This window comes from Eptatretus burgeri, chromosome 7 (genome assembly GCF_056783735.1).
Source record: "Eptatretus burgeri isolate ZD-2024b chromosome 7, Ebu_testis_v1, whole genome shotgun sequence".
In the NCBI taxonomy this organism is placed as follows: domain Eukaryota; kingdom Metazoa; phylum Chordata; class Myxini; order Myxiniformes; family Myxinidae; genus Eptatretus; species Eptatretus burgeri.
Genome location: NC_140967.1, coordinates 9,924,483 through 9,942,093, shown reverse-complemented (window position 1 = coordinate 9,942,093; position 17,611 = coordinate 9,924,483). Strand labels below are relative to the sequence as shown.

At 48.6% G+C, this 17,611-nt stretch overlaps 1 protein-coding gene across 6 annotated transcripts in view; it reads left to right on the top strand.

The window, feature by feature from the left end:
* Nucleotides 1–1,291: 1,291 nt before the first annotated feature.
* LYST (lysosomal trafficking regulator) overlaps nt 1,292–17,611 on the top strand; it is a 346,449-nt gene continuing 330,129 nt past the window's right edge. For 3 of the 6 annotated variants that reach the window (XM_085887390.1, XM_085887395.1, XM_085887389.1), the window contains exons 1-2: nt 1,292–1,444; nt 1,537–1,829. The gene's annotated coding sequence lies outside the window, so the exon portion shown is untranslated. The remainder of the gene's footprint in view (nt 1,445–1,536; nt 1,830–17,611) is intronic. The other 3 variants (XM_085887393.1, XM_085887392.1, XM_085887391.1) reach the window with 3 other exon arrangements.

Below are 17,611 nucleotides of genomic sequence, written 5' to 3'. Positions count from 1 at the left end.
CGTTCATTCATTCATTTGTTCGTTCATTCATTCGTTCATTCGTTCATTCATTCATTCGTTCGTTCATTCATTCGTTCATTCATTCATTCATTCGTTCATTCATTCATCCATTCATTCGTTCATTCATTCATTCGTTCATTCATTCGTTCATTCATTCATTCATTCATTCATAATCATTCATTCATTCAATCATCCATTCATTCATCCATCATTCATTCATTCAATCATCCATTCACCATTCATTCATTCATTCATTCACCATTCATTCATTCATCCATTCACCATTCATTCATTCATTCATTCACCATTCATTCACCATTCATTCATCCATCATTCATTCACCATTCATTCATCCATTCACCATTCATCATTCATCCATTCATTCATTCACCATCATTCATTCAGTCATTCATTCACCATCCATTCATTCATTCATCCATTCACCATTCATCATTCATCCATTCATTCATTCACCATCATTCATTCATTCATTCATTCACCATCCATTCATTCATTCATCCATTCAGCCATTCATTCAGTCATTCATTCGCCATCCATTAATTCATTCTCCATTCATTCATTCACCATCCATTCATTCATCCATTCATTCATCCATTCATTCATTCTCCATTCATTCATTCACCATCCATTCATTCATTCACTCATTAATTCACCATCCATTCATTCATCCATTCATTCATTCTCCATTCATTCATTCACCATCCATTCATTCATTCACTCATTAATTCACCATCCATTCATTCATTCATTCACCATTCATTCAGTCATTCATTCATTCATTTACCATTCATCATTTATTCACCATCCATTCATTCAGTCATTCATTCAATCATACATACATACAGACATTCATAAATAAACAAATAAATAATGAATGATTGAGTGAATGAGCGATATAATGAATGAATAACACAAGGTGCAGAGTTTCAGCAGCGATTATCACTTTTGCATTCGGAGTGTTAACAATTACTTTACTTCAATATAATTTCACACGAGTATTGTTCTTTATTTTATAAAAAAAAATGAATCATTTAACAGTTATTTTAACACCAAAGAGAGCCAAACGCAGTTTCTCACTTGTTCGCTTTATGAAAGCCATGCGGTAAAGTTAGCCGCAGACGCCTCAGCTTGAATTTGGAGCGTCGCTCGTTGGGAAAATATTTATTTGAGTATTTAATATCGTATTCCGCATAAACCATTGGAATAGATCTTGGAAATGAGGAATGATAGAAAAGTACGTGTATAACCGGTGAATGAAAAGTGCAGGAAGTTGTGAGCCGGTTCGCGCGATGAGCAGCAGCTGGTGTTGTGGCGCGAAAAAAGTTATCTTTGGTTCTCCTGAGGAAAAAAACGACACCAAAGGGAGAGTACAGGTGGAAAGACGTGACGAAGTGAGGTGAAAAAGTTGACGTGAAGCACAAAGGTGTGATTTACCTGTGTGTAAACGAAGTTTGTGATGTGAAATACGTGCAGTAATTTTTGTGGATAATTAATTGGTTGTTTCCTGCACTGCAGCTGTTCCATTGGCTCGAGCCGGGGAAACGCGTCTGATACGGTGAGGGCTGCACAGTAGTAGTAGTAGTAGTAGTAGTAGTAGTTGTAGTTGTAGTTGTAGTTGTAGTTGTAGTTGTAGTTGTAGTTGTAGTTGTAGTTGTAGTTGTAGTTGTAGTTGTAGTTGTAGTTGCAGGTGCACCTCTGCACCACCTCACACCCGAAACCTCCACCGTTGAAGTCCCAACTTGATGCAGCACCAAGCCGTGCTGGAGACGAGTCATCCGGGGACGAGCAGAGGTTTCGCTTCGGTCCCGGTGAGTCCGCTCGATGTCCGCCTCGGAGTTCACGGACAGTCGGCACTTTTTCCTATTTATTTATATACATTACATGGCGAAAAGTATGCGGACACCCCGAATGAGTGGATTCGGCTATTCCAGCCACACCGGCTGAGCGAACAGGCTGAGTGGACACTTGGGGAGTCTGGGTGCTTTGGGGGGTCCTGAAGAGTTGTGGAGCGCCTTCAAGACCACCGTCCTTGATGTTGCCGGTGGATGCCTTGGAGTTCACCGCAGGGAAAAGAAGAATTTTGTCTCTCAAGGGACACTGGATACCATTGACCAGAGTCGCAGGGCCAGGCTGAATGGCAGAGCTGAGCTGTTCAGGGAGCTGAGGCGTAAAACTGTACGTGCACTGAGGATGGACAAGGAAGCCTATGTGCGAGGAATCTGTGAAGGGGTAGAGCATCACCTGTGGACAGGTGATTCTCGTCCCGCTTACAGGGGAATTCGCACATTTCATTCATCCAAGCCCATCGCTCGGAGCACTACAGTCAGAGCAGAGAGTGGTAGGCTCTTGACAGAGGAGTCTGAAGTGAAGGCCCGCTGGGCCGGTTACTTTGAGCGGTTGTACCAGGCTGATCCCCCAGCTGTCGAGTTGGACGTCAAGGGTGTTACAATCCCTGTTGCTGACCCTCGAATCAACTGTGGTCCACCTTCACTTGTGGAAACACGGGCTGTGGTGAACCAGTTGAAACGGGGCAAAGCTCCAGGGATCTGTGGCATCCATGCCAAACTTCTCAAGGCTGGTGGAAATGCTGCACTCGTGTCGTTGCATGCAGTTTTGTGCTCTGCCTGGAACACAGGCATCATCCCAACTGATTGGAAGAGGGGCCTTGTTGTCCCTCTCTGGAAAAGGAAGGGTGATCGCCAAGACTGCAACAACTACCGAGGGGTGACGCTGCTCTCAGTGCCGGGCAAGGTCTTTGCTCGGATAATTCTTGATCGGGTTTCGCCACCATCTGCTTGAGCACCAGCGTCCAGAGCAGTCAGGCTTTACACCAAAGAGGTCAACAATTGACCGTATCCTTGCTCTTCGTATCCTCACCGAACGCAGACGAGAGTTTCGGCAGGGGCTGCTTGCAGCCTATGTTGATCTCTGTAAAGCGTTCGATTCAGTGAATCGGGATGTCCTCTGGAGGATTCTTGGTCTTCGTGGGGTGCCACCAAAACTGATCGATCTGATGTCTGAACTCTACTCTGGTACTGAGAGTGCTGTGAGATGTGGTGGTACCATCTCTGACTTATTCCCAGTTGTTACTGGAGTTCGTCAGGGATGTGTACTTGCCCACACACTTTTCAGCACTTGTATGGACTGGATTTTAGGGAGGATGTTGGAGAGATCAAGCTGCGGTGCATCATTTGGGAATGTCAAGATCTCGGACCTTGATTTTGCAGATGATGCAGTCATCTTTGCAGAGACTTTAGATATCCTTTTCGGAGCCCTCGAGGTGCTGAATGAGGATTCGGAGCCGTTGGGATTATGGGTTTCTTGGGTCAAAACTAAGATCCAGGCTTTCAGTGACATCTTGGATGCTGCTGTCCTGTCTGTGTCTGTTTGTGGTGAGGATGTTGAGGTCGTGGAGAGATTCACTTACCTTGGCAGTGATATTCATGTCTCTGCTGGCTGTGAGTCAAAGGTCAATAGACGTCTGGGTCGGGCCTGGGGAGTCATGGATTCACTGGATCATGGGGTGTAGCGCTGCCGGTACCTGTGCGGGAGGATGAACGTCCGAGTCTTCAGGTCGTTGGTACTTCCAGTCTTCCTCTATGGATGCGAGACTTGGAATCTGACCAAGGATCTGAGACGGAGACTTAATTCCTTTGGTACCAGGTCTCTTCGGAGAATCCTTGGCTATCGCTGGTCAGATTTTGTGTCCAACGAGCGGTTGCTGAGGGAGACTCTGATGAGATTTGTTACCTGCATAGTCCGTGAGCGTCAGTTGCGGCTGTATGGACATGTGGCTCGTTTTCCTGATGCTGATCCTGCTAACCAGATTCTCTCAGCGAGGGAGTCTCGTGAGTTGAGGAGGCCAGTGGGCCAACCACGTGCCTTGTGGTTGCAGCAGGTTGACCATCATCTCAAGGAGATGGGGATGGGCCTGGCATCTGCCTGGGGGATGGCCAGGCGGAGGCCCCTGGAGTACCAGCGGAAAGTGGATGCAGCGACGCGCTGTTCTGGCACATGCTCCCATACCTGACCTGACCTGAGCCACACCCATTGCTGATAGGTGTATAAAATCAAGCACACAGCCTTGAAATCTCCATAAACAAACATTGCCAGTAGAATGGGCCGAATTGAAGTGCTCAGTCACTTTCAACGTGGCACCGTTATGGGATGCCACCTTTTTAACAAGTCAGTTCGTCAAATTTCTGCCCTGCGAGAGCTGCCCCGGTAAACTGTAAGTGCTGTTATTGTGAAGTGGAAACGTCTTGGAGAAACAACAGCTCAGCCGCAAAGTGGTCGGCCACACAAGCTCACAGAACGGGACCGCCGAGTGCTGAAGTGCATAGCGTGAAAAAATCATCTGTTGTCGGTTGCAACACTCACTACCGAGTTCCAAACTGACACTGGAAGCAACGTTGGTGCAATCACTGCTTGGCGAGAGCTTCAGGAAATGGGTTTCTATGGCCGAGCAGCCGCACACAAGCCGAAGATCACCATGCGTGATGCCAAATGTTGACTGGAGTGGTGTAAAGGTCACCACCATTGGACTCTGGGGCAGTGAAAACGCGTTCTCTGAAGTGATGAATCACGCTTCACCATCTGGCAGTCCGACGGACGAATCTGGATTTGGCGGATGCCAAGTTTGGTGGAGGAGGAATAATGGTCTGGGGCTGTTTTAATGGTTCTGACTTGGCTCCTTAGTTCCAGTGAAGGGAAATCTTAACGTTACAGCATACAATGACATTCCAGACAATTCTGTGCTTCCAACTTTGCAGCAACAGTTTGTGGAAGGCCCTTTCCTGTTGCAGCATAACAATGCTCCCGTGCACAAAGTCAGATCCATACAAAAATGGTTTGTTGAGATCGGTATGGAAGAACTTGACTGGCCTGCACAGGGCCCTGACCTCAACCCCATCAAACACCTTTTTCGATGGATTGGAACACCGACTGCGAGCCAGACCGAATCGCCCAACATCAGTGCCCGACCTCACTAATGCTCTTGTGGCTGAATGGAAGCAAATCCCCACAACAATGTTCCATCTCCAGAGGAAAGCCTTCCCAGGAGAGTGGAGGCTGTTACAGCTGCAAATGGCAGGGGGACAAACTCCATATTATTGCCCATGATTTTGGAATGAGATGTTGGACGAGCAGGTGTCCACATACTTTATTTTGGTCATGTAGTGCATATATATATATATATATATATATATATATATATATATATATATATATATATATATATATATATATATATATATTCTAACGTTAATGACATTAATGTGTCATCAACGTAGCGCTACATTGATGACACTTATAACCTGTTTCAGATAACAACAAGTTATCTGAAATGTTGTTTGGTGCAATCTAATTAGTTCACATGAGTGTTTTTTAAAATCTGTTAATGTGCGAATGGTTTTTTTAAAATTTGTGCACGTCAGAATGTGTGAGTGACGTCAGAATGTGTGAGTGACGTGATACGTGCATTGATTTGCTGTCCAGCTTGCCCCTCCCCCACCTTTGGGTATTTAGGGGGGTGTTGTGATAATTTTCATCACTCTTGAGAAAGGTTAATAGATGCATGGTGCGTTGCACATGTTGGTAATCGAAACTGTTGAGTCATTGTTTGTTCAAATAAAGGTTGGAGAATCTAGCATGGAATCCGTTTATTATTTTCCCAACTGCAAGTGTATATATATATATATATATATATATATATATATATATATATATATATATATATATATATATATATATATATATATATATATATATATATATATATATATATATATATATATATATATATATATATATACATACACACACACACACACCTGCTGTCCAAACTGCATTTGAGTTGTGTTCTTGTCGATGCTGTTGATCCCGTGGTGTCTTCCAAAGAATATGCCAACCTCTTGTGTGCTGGACCCGTAATCAAATTCCCTTTTTAGCTCTCCTGTTCGAAGAACGGAGAGCTATTGCGATACCCCCGGTGTGAGCGTCAGCGTGAAAATGTCAAAGTTTTTGGTGCAAGTTATTTTTTTCCTTTCTAATGTTTTTTTATAATGTAATCTCCCACACTATTTTTATATGCCCGATATATATATATATATATATATATATATATATATATATATATATATATATATATATATATATATATATATATATATATATATATATATATATATATATATATATATATATATATATATATATATATATATATATATATATGTATATATGTATGTATATGTATAAATGTGATGTCGGTCCGTCCATCCGTTCCTGTCCGCAGCAACAGATGTAGCTATGAAAGTTTTCAACTTTCACGTTTCATATTTGGTACAGACTGTGGAGACGGTGTGTCGTGGCATGTCTAAAGTGGTTGCTATGGCAACCAGGATGCTGTTTTCCATCCGTTCCTGTCCGCACTCTCACTCCCAAAGTTTTCAACTTTCACGTTTCATATTTGGTACATACAGTAGGTACAGACTGTGGAGACGGTGTGTCCTGACATACGTTTGTCATCTAAAGCGGTTGCCGTTTTCCATCCAGTCCTGTCCGCACTCTAACTCCCAAAGTTTTCAACTTTCATGTTTCATATTTGGTACATAGCTACAGACTGTGGAGACGGTGTGTCGTGACATACGTTCGTCATCTAAAGTGGTTGCCATAGCAACCAGGATGCTGTTTTCCATCCGTTCCTGTCTGCACTCTAACTCCCAAAGTTTTCAACTTTCACGTTTCATATCTGGTATATCGGAGCAGACTGTGGAGAGCCTGGTGTTGGCGCAGTGGTTAGGGCAGCGGCTTGGGATCCAAAAGGTCCTGAGTTCAAGTCCCGTTGGGCCACTGAATTAATACACCAGGAGGTTGACTCAGCCTGTCATCCTTCCGAGGTCGGCGAAGTGAGTACCAGTATGCCCCGGGTAAAAATAGGTGTACCATATCCCTGTGTCGTAAGAGGCGACCAGGGTTGCATCAGGAAGGGCATCCAGCGTAAAAACTAAGCCACATCACCATGCGGATCATACGGATGATCCGCTGTGGCGACCCCTAACGGGAGCAGCCGGAAGAAGAAGAAGAAGAAGAAGGTACAGACTGTGGAGACGGTATGTCGCGACATAAGTTGGTCATCTAAAGTGGTTGCCATGGCAACCAGGATGCTGTTTTCTTTGTAGTAGCACAATTCTGTATATACCTTCTTGTTCGGGCGTATATTGTGCTCTCTTGCGTTCATGTTACTGATTACAATATACAAATACATATATTGCTTTAAAATTATTTGGATCAGACTTCCCTGCAAGCCTGGTGTTGGCTTGGTGGTTAGGGTGGTGGCTTGGGATCCCAGGGTCCTGAGTTCAAGCCCCGTTGGCTGCTGAATTAACACCAGGGGGTTGACTCAGCCTGTCATCCTTCCGAGGTTGGCGAAATGAGTACCAGTGTACTGGTCCCGGTGTATGCCCCGGTTAGAATAGGTATACCATATCCCTGTGTGTCGTAAGAGGCGACCAGGGTTGGCGTCAGGAAGGGCATCCGGCCATAAAACATTTCCTCAAGAAAAAGCCAACCCCTGCACAGCAGGGAAAAATGGCTGTAAAAACGGTCATTTACTTTTAGACTTCCCTGCAATGCTTTATAAAAAATATTAATTATTAGACGAGTCTTTTAAAAACGATAAATGTATAAACAGGCGAGCATTGGGTGGCTTTGACACCAACTCTCTGGTTTGAGATTGCTGTCAGACGTGGAGAGTGTTTAGTGACTTCAGCAATTTTTGCGCACAACTGACCCTGCAGCCATATTGGAGGACAAAGGAACGTCCATACACGATCTGTGAAGCAGATAATCTGTGTTGTGATTTGTGTGCTTCCTCGTGGCCAAATGATCCGGGCCAAAGCTTGTCCCGAAACTTGATTATTTTGATGTGTTGGGCACTTTGCTTCGATAGTAGTATTGTTATGGATTTGGAAGGCTTTTACACACAGACAGCAGTCCCCATAGCTCAGGTATCTCGATAGGTATGTGTTTATAGTTAGGGCCCCACCCCTATGTCTAACGGGAATGTCCTTCACGGTGGCTCGTGGTGGTGGTGGCCGAGCAGCCAGGGTCGTGGGCCTGTGGATTTCGGAACGTGGGTTCGAGTCCCACCATGGTGGTTGGAGTCCGGTGTGACTGCACGAGGCAGGAAGGTACCCGGCCAGGCTCTGTTCCCCCAATTCGCCTTCCCTCTGGGCTGAGGGGCCGAATAAAGACCCACGGGGTCCATTTCTTTTTTGTGTGTGCGTGTGTGCGTGTGTGCGTGCTTGCGTAAGTACCAACTAGTTAAGTGCCTGTGTTCCTTGTAAATTGCATTTCTCGGATTCGGTTTTAACTCTGCTCTTTGTGCTCCCCTGCCCCATGATAAATACCCCCCCACCCACAATTGTTCAATGTACCAGCTCGTTGTCTGTCACTTTCTTTCATTGGTTTAGCACGGTGCATATTGACAATTAGGGAAGCCGTGTGCCCTAAGTTGTCGTTTGGACCGACGGACTCTGGTAATTCCGCTCGGTTACACTGGACTGAGGTCGCGAGAGCGACCCGGTTCGACAGAGTCCGTTGAGGGTGTGACTTCCCCGGTAATTTGACGACGTGGGTACTTAGGTATATTGAAATTAGGCAATTAACCCTGTCCCACGCCGTCAAAATATTGGCGACCACGGTCCGCTAAGGGACCCGTGACCTTTCGGACTTATCTGAGAGTCACGACTAAATTTTGGGGTGTTCATTGGAGATGACCCTACTGCTCCCCCTGGTGGTCGTTTATCGCCGCCAAACCCGGCCCCACAACAGTATTACAACAAAATACTGCACAGGTGGTGTATGGGCAACACAGATCCACAATTTAGTGTCTGTCCGTCCGTCTGTCTGACCACAATACATTCAGTCATTATTTTACCAATCTCAACCAAACCTGAAAGGAGGGCAAAGGGCCACACAATGGAGGTTGTACTGACTTCATTTGCCCCCCTCCCCAAGGGGGTTTTCCCCTTGGGCAAAATCCATGTGAAGGTGTATAAATAAGCTTATGGTGGCGTTTCTCCAAGGTCGCTTTCAATAACAAAAGTACTTACAACACAAATGATAATAACAGCATAATATTAATATTATTACAAAACAATATTAATACTAATAATATCCCCTCTACCCAAGCGGTTTTTCCTCCTTGGACAAACACCGTGACGTTTCGAGCCTCGATCTACTCTAATCTATATACCGCAGAGAGAATAATAAATAACATAACCCTTCCTGCTGCTCCTGTAGGGAACAGATATACTTGTCTCGGAATATGATCCGTAATAAATATCATTTTTAAAGTTCATTCACAAGCCCCAGATATGACCTTCCCATCATTGAAGAAGCAGCCAAAGCAGACATGTGGTGTCCCTCAGGGAAGTCTGCCTGGTACATATTGTTCTAACATAAATATAGCTAGCACAAGCTTTGTGTGTGTATTTTCATATCATGAAGATGTCCTTTGTCAGAGTTGCTCGCCATTAGTTTGTTGATAATGACTCATTGCATCGTCTTTCCAATTGCAGACATCAATTAAATAAATCACCAAGCCTACCTTGTTCACAGGAGGCACTCCCGCAAGGTTGAGCACATTCACTGCCAAGTGTCATCGAGGATATGGGTAGAACGCGCCCATGCATAATTATTTGAGCCTTCCACTGCAGACTCCTGACCACGTCATTGGGAGCCTGCACTACGGGCAGCTGCAGGATCTCAACCTCTTGGGAGAGCTGAGAAAGTTCCCAAACTCCTTCGTCGTGCAGAGGCGCATCCCTTCCCTCTCACGTACTTTTCCAAGTATTTTTGGCTTGAAGCTTCGTGAGCTATTTCATCTAACAATCCTTATGTCGCATGCACAAGAAAGTACACGTTAACATGCACGATGAACGCTCCTTCCACGGGTTTCTCCGCATTTGCGCTGAACATTCTGGGACAGATTACATTGTTTCGCAAGTCCCGTATTGCCGACAACAGCATGCTGCAAAAGCGACACAGTTTCCAACTATTTTATATCCAGGAGGAGTGAATTATCTTCTATTTACAAACGGTTTTAACACCCTGGAAGATGTGAGCGTGTGCAAAAGTTTGGATGCCTGATGTGGCTGCTTTTATGAAGAATGGCCGTCACTCAGTCGGAGCAAAGGTAAGCCTTTCATACATCAATGACTTGGACTCCTGTTGGCAGAGCAGATGAGCATGATGTTATTTATACACATTAATATGCTTCTCTGCTCTGCCAACATTATCTGCTTTGCCATCTCCTTCAGTCCTCTAAGATGTTTATCCAGCCCCAAAACCTTATCTTCTTTTGCCACCTCTTCAAGAAAGATACCAACCGAACAAATAATGCTAGCAGATGGGACAACCAGCTTAACGTCCATCTGAGGATCGGCAAACGTGATGCAACCGTGCCTGTAATGCACCAATCGGTCGGATTATACTCGGTTAGGGAATCAAACCCGGAAGGGACACCTTGAAGGTAGGTGTGCTTCCTCTGTACCATCTTTACACTCACATGTTGCACTCTGTGTCGCACTCTTGCCTCACACTGGCACTCTTGCCTCACACTGGCACTCTTGCGTCACACTCACTCTCGCACTCTTGCGTCACACTCACTCTCGCACTCTTGCGTCACACTCACTCTCGCACTCTTGCGTCACACTCACTCTCGCACTCTTGCGTCACACTCACTCTCGCACTCTTGCGTCACACTCACTCTCGCACTCTTGCGTCACACTCACTCTCGCACTCTTGCGTCACACTCACTCTCGCACTCTTGCGTCACACTCACTCTCGCACTCTTGCGTCACACTCACTCTCGCACTCTTGCGTCACACTCACTCTCGCACTCTTGCGTCACACTCACTCTCGCACTCTTGCGTCACACTCACTCTCGCACTCTTGCGTCACACTCACTCTCGCACTCTTGCGTCACACTCACTCTCGCACTCTTGCGTCACACTCACTCTCGCACTCTTGCGTCACACTCACTCTCGCACTCTTGCGTCACACTCACTCTCGCACTCTTGCGTCACACTCACTCTCAATCTTGCGTCACACTCACTCTCGCACTCTTGCGTCACACTCACTCTCGCACTCTTGCGTCACACTCACTCTCGCACTCTTGCGTCACACTCACTCTCGCACTCTTGAGTCACACTCACTCTCGCACTCTTGCGTCACACTCACTCTCGCACTCTTGCGTCACACTCACTCTCGCACTCTTGCGTCACACTCACTCTCGCACTCTTGCGTCACACTCACTCTCGCACTCTTGCGTCACACTCACTCTCGCACTCTTGCGTCACACTCACTCTCGCACTCTTGCGTCACACTCACTCTCGCACTCTTGCGTCAAACTCACTCGCGCACTCTTGCACTCTTGCGTCACACTCACTCGCGCACTCTTGCACTCTTGCGTCACACTCACTCTCGCACTCTTGCGTCACACTCACTCTTGCACTCTTGCGTCACACTCACGCTCGCACTCTTGCACTCTTGCGTCACACTCACGCTCGCACTCTTGCACCCTTGCGTCACACTCACGCTCGCACTCTTGCACCCTTGCGTCACACTCACGCTCGCACTCTTGCGTCACACTCACTCTCGCACTCTTGTGTCACACTCACTCTCGCACTCTTGTGTCACATACACACTCGCACTCTTGTGTCACATACACACTCTCACTCTTGTGTCACACTCACTTTCGCACTCTTGTGTCACATACACACTCGCACTCTTGTGTCACATACACACTCGCACTCTTGTGTCACACTCACTCTCGCACTCTTGTGTCACACTCACTCTCGCACTCTTGTGTCACACTCACTCTCGCACTCTTGTGTCACACTCACTCTCGCACTCTTGTGTCACACTCACTCTCGCACTCTTGTGTCACACTCACTCTCGCACTCTTGTGTCACATACACACTCGCACTCTTGTGTCACACTCACTCTCGCACTCTTGTGTCACATACACACTCGCACTCTTGTGTCACATACACACTCGCACTCTTGTGTCACATACACACTCGCACTCTTGTGTCACATACACACTCGCACTCTTGCGTCACACTCACTCGCGCACTCTTGCACTCTTGCGTCACACTCACTCTCGCACTCTTGCACTCTTGCGTCACACTCACTCTCACACTCTCGCACTCTTGCGTCACACTCACTCTCGCACTCTTGCGTCACACTCACTCTCGCACTCTTGCGTCACACTCACTCTCGCACTCTTGCGTCACACTCACTCTCGCACTCTTGCGTCACACTCACTCTCGCACTCTTGCGTCACACTCACTCTCGCACTCTTGCGTCACACTCACTCTCGCACTCTTGCGTCACACTCACTCTCGCACTCTTGCGTCACACTCACTCTCGCACTCTTGCGTCACACTCACTCTCGCACTCTTGCGTCAAACTCACTCGCGCACTCTTGCACTCTTGCGTCACACTCACTCGCGCACTCTTGCACTCTTGCGTCACACTCACTCGCGCACTCTTGCACTCTTGCGTCACACTCACTCGCGCACTCTTGCACTCTTGCGTCACACTCACTCTCGCACTCTTGCACTCTTGCGTCACACTCACTCTCACACTCTTGCACTCTTGCGTCACACTCACGCTCGCACTCTTGCACTCTTGCGTCACACTCACGCTCGCACTCTTGCACTCTTGCGTCACACTCACGCTCGCACTCTTGCACTCTTGCGTCACACTCACGCTCGCACTCTTGCACTCTTGCGTCACACTCACACGCTCACACTCTTGCACTCTTGCGTCACACTCACACGCTCACACTCTTGTGTCACATACACACTCACACTCTTGTGTCACATACACACTCACACTCTTGTGTCACATACACACTCACACTCTTGTGTCACATACACACTCACACTCTTGTGTCACATACACACTCACACTCTTGTGTCACATACACACTCACACTCTTGTGTCACATACACACTCACACTCTTGTGTCACATACACACTCACACTCTTGTGTCACATACACACTCACACTCTTGTGTCACATACACACTCACACTCTTGTGTCACATACACACTCACACTCTTGTGTCGCTTACACACTCACACTCTTGTGTCGCATACACACTCACACTCTTGTGTCGCATACACACTCGCACTCTTGTGTCGCATACACACTCACACTCTTGTGTCACATACACACTCACACTCTTGTGTCACATACACACTCGCACTCTTGTGTCACATACACACTCGCACTCTTGTGTCACATACACACTCGCACTCTTGTGTCACATACACACTCGCACTCTTGTGTCACATACACACTCGCACTCTTGTGTCACATACACACTCGCACTCTTGTGTCACATACACACTCGCACTCTTGTGTCACATACACACTCGCACTCTTGTGTCACATACACACTCGCACTCTTGTGTCACATACACACTCGCACTCTTGTGTCACATACACACTCGCACTCTTGTGTCACATACACACTCGCACTCTTGTGTCACATACACACTCGCACTCTTGCGTCACATACACACTCGCACTCTTGCGTCACATACACACTCGCACTCTTGCGTCACATACACACTCGCACTCTTGCGTCACATACACACTCGAACTCGAGCGTCGCACTCGCTCTCGCACTCTAGCGTCGCACTCGCTCTCGCACTCTTGCGTCGCACTCGCTCTCGCACTCTTGCGTCACACTCGCTCTCGCACTCTTGCGTCACACTCACTCTCGCACTCTTGCGTCACACTCACTCTCGCACTCTTGCGTCACACTCACTCTCGCACTCTTGCGTCACACTCACTCTCGCACTCTTGCGTCACACTCACTCTCGCACTCTTGCGTCACACTCACTCTCGCACTCTTGCGTCAAACTCACTCGCGCACTCTTGCGTCACACTCACTCGCGCACTCTTGCACTCTTGCGTCACACTCACGCTCGCACTCTTGCACTCTTGCGTCACACTCACGCTCGCACTCTTGCACTCTTGCGTCACACTCACGCTCGCACTCTTGCACTCTTGCGTCACACTCACGCTCACACTCTTGCACTCTTGCGTCACACTCACGCTCACACTCTTGCACTCTTGCGTCACACTCACACGCTCACACTCTCGCACTCTTGCGTCACACTCGCTCTCGCACTCTTGCGTCACACTCGCTCTCGCACTCTTGCGTCACACTCGCTCTCGCACTCTTGCGTCACACTCGCTCTCGCACTCTTGCGTCACACTCGCTCTCGCACTCTTGCGTCACACTCGCTCTCGCACTCTTGCGTCACACTCGCTCTCGCACTCTTGCGTCACACTCGCTCTCGCACTCTTGCGTCACACTCGCTCTCGCACTCTTGCGTCACACTCACTCTCGCACTCTTGCGTCACACTCTCGCACTCTTGCGTCACACACACTCTCGCACTCTTGCGTCACACTCACTCTCGCACTCTTGCGTCACACTCACTCTCGCACTCTTGCGTCACACTCACTCTCGCACTCTTGCGTCACACTCACTCTCGCACTCTTGCGTCACACTCACTCTCGCACTCTTGCGTCACACTCACTCTCGCACTCTTGCGTCACACTCACTCTCGCACTCTTGCGTCACACTCACTCTCGCACTCTTGCGTCACACTCACTCTCGCACTCTTGCGTCACACTCACTCTCGCACTCTTGCGTCACACTCACTCTCGCACTCTTGCGTCACACTCACTCTCGCACTCTTGCGTCACACTCACTCTCGCACTCTTGCGTCAAACTCACTCGCGCACTCTTGCGTCACACTCACTCGCGCACTCTTGCACTCTTGCGTCACACTCACGCTCGCACTCTTGCACTCTTGCGTCACACTCACGCTCGCACTCTCGCACTCTTGCGTCACACTCGCTCTCGCACTCTTGCGTCACACTCGCTCTCGCACTCTTGCGTCACACTCGCTCTCGCACTCTTGCGTCACACTCGCTCTCGCACTCTTGCGTCACACTCGCTCTCGCACTCTTGCGTCACACTCGCTCTCGCACTCTTGCGTCACACTCGCTCTCGCACTCTTGCGTCACACTCGCTCTCGCACTCTTGCGTCACACTCGCTCTCGCACTCTTGCGTCACACTCGCTCTCGCACTCTTGCGTCACACTCGCTCTCGCACTCTTGCGTCACACTCGCTCTCGCACTCTTGCGTCACACTCGCTCTCGCACTCTTGCGTCACACTCGCTCTCGCACTCTTGCGTCACACTCGCTCTCGCACTCTTGCGTCACACTCGCTCTCGCACTCTTGCGTCACACTCGCTCTCGCACTCTTGCGTCACACTCGCTCTCGCACTCTTGCGTCACACTCGCTCTCGCACTCTTGCGTCACACTCGCTCTCGCACTCTTGCGTCACACTCGCTCTCGCACTCTTGCGTCACACTCGCTCTCGCACTCTTGCGTCACACTCGCTCTCGCACTCTTGCGTCACACTCGCTCTCGCACTCTTGCGTCACACTCGCTCTCGCACTCTTGCGTCACACTCGCTCTCGCACTCTTGCGTCACACTCGCTCTCGCACTCTTGCGTCACACTCGCTCTCGCACTCTTGCGTCACACTCGCTCTCGCACTCTTGCGTCACACTCGCTCTCGCACTCTTGCGTCACACTCGCTCTCGCACTCTTGCGTCACACTCACTCTCGCACTCTTGCGTCACACTCACTCTCGCACTCTTGCGTCAAACTCACTCGCGCACTCTTGCACTCTTGCGTCACACTCACTCTCGCACTCTTGCGTCACACTCACTCTCGCACTCTTGCGTCAAACTCACTCGCGCACTCTTGCACTCTTGCGTCACACTCACGCTCGCACTCTTGCACTCTTGCGTCACACTCACGCTCGCACTCTTGCACTCTTGCGTCACACTCACGCTCGCACTCTTGCACTCTTGCGTCACACTCACACGCTCACACTCTTGCACTCTTGCGTCACACTCACACGCTCACACTCTTGCACTCTTGCGTCACACTCACACGCTCACACTCTTGTGTCACATACACGCTCACACTCTTGTGTCACATACACGCTCACACTCTTGTGTCACATACACACTCGCACTCTTGTGTCACATACACACTCGCACTCTTGTGTCACATACACACTCGCACTCTTGTGTCACATACACACTCGCACTCTTGTGTCACATACACACTCGCACTCTTGTGTCACATACACACTCGCACTCTTGTGTCACATACACACTCGCACTCTTGTGTCACATACACACTCGCACTCTTGTGTCACATACACACTCACACTCTTGTGTCACATACACACTCGCACTCTTGTGTCACATACACACTCGCACTCTTGTGTCACATACACACTCGCACTCTTGTGTCACATACACACTCGCACTCTTGTGTCACATACACACTCGCACTCTTGTGTCACATACACACTCGCACTCTTGTGTCACATACACACTCGCACTCTTGTGTCACATACACACTCGCACTCTTGTGTCACATACACACTCGCACTCTTGTGTCACATACACACTCGCACTCTTGTGTCACATACACACTCGCACTCTTGTGTCACATACACACTCGCACTCTTGTGTCACATACACACTCGCACTCTTGTGTCACATACACACTCGCACTCTTGTGTCACATACACACTCGCACTCTTGTGTCACATACACACTCGCACTCTTGTGTCACATACACACTCGCACTCTTGTGTCACATACACACTCGCACTCTTGTGTCACATACACACTCGCACTCTTGTGTCACATACACACTCGCACTCTTGTGTCACATACACACTCGCACTCTTGTGTCACATACACACTCGCACTCTTGTGTCACATACACACTCGCACTCTTGTGTCACATACACACTCGCACTCTTGTGTCACATACACACTCGCACTCTTGTGTCACATACACACTCGCACTCTTGTGTCACATACACACTCGCACTCTTGTGTCACATACACACTCGCACTCTTGTGTCACATACACACTCGCACTCTTGTGTCACATACACACTCGCACTCTTGTGTCACATACACACTCGCTCTCGCACTCTAGCCTCGCACTCTAGCCTCGCACTCTAGCCTCGCACTCTAGCCTCGCACTCTAGCCTCACACTCTAGCCTCGCACTCGCTCTCGCACTCTAGCCTCACACTCGCTCTCGCACTCGCTCTCGCACTCTAGCCTCGCACTCTAGCCTCGCACTCTAGCCTCACACTCGCTCTCGCACTCTAGCCTCGCACTCGCTCTCGCACTCTAGCCTCGCACTCGCTCTCGCACTCTAGCGTCGCACTCGCTCTCGCACTGTAGCCTCACACTCACTCTCGCACTCTAGCGTCACTCTCGCACTCTAGCCTCACACTCACTCATGCGTCACTCTCGCACTCTAGCCTCACACTCGCTCTCGCACTCTAGCCTCACACTCACTCTCGCACTCTAGCCTCACACTCACTCTCGTGTCATTCCAAACGCACACCTCACACGTACTCGTGCCTTACTTCATGTACGTA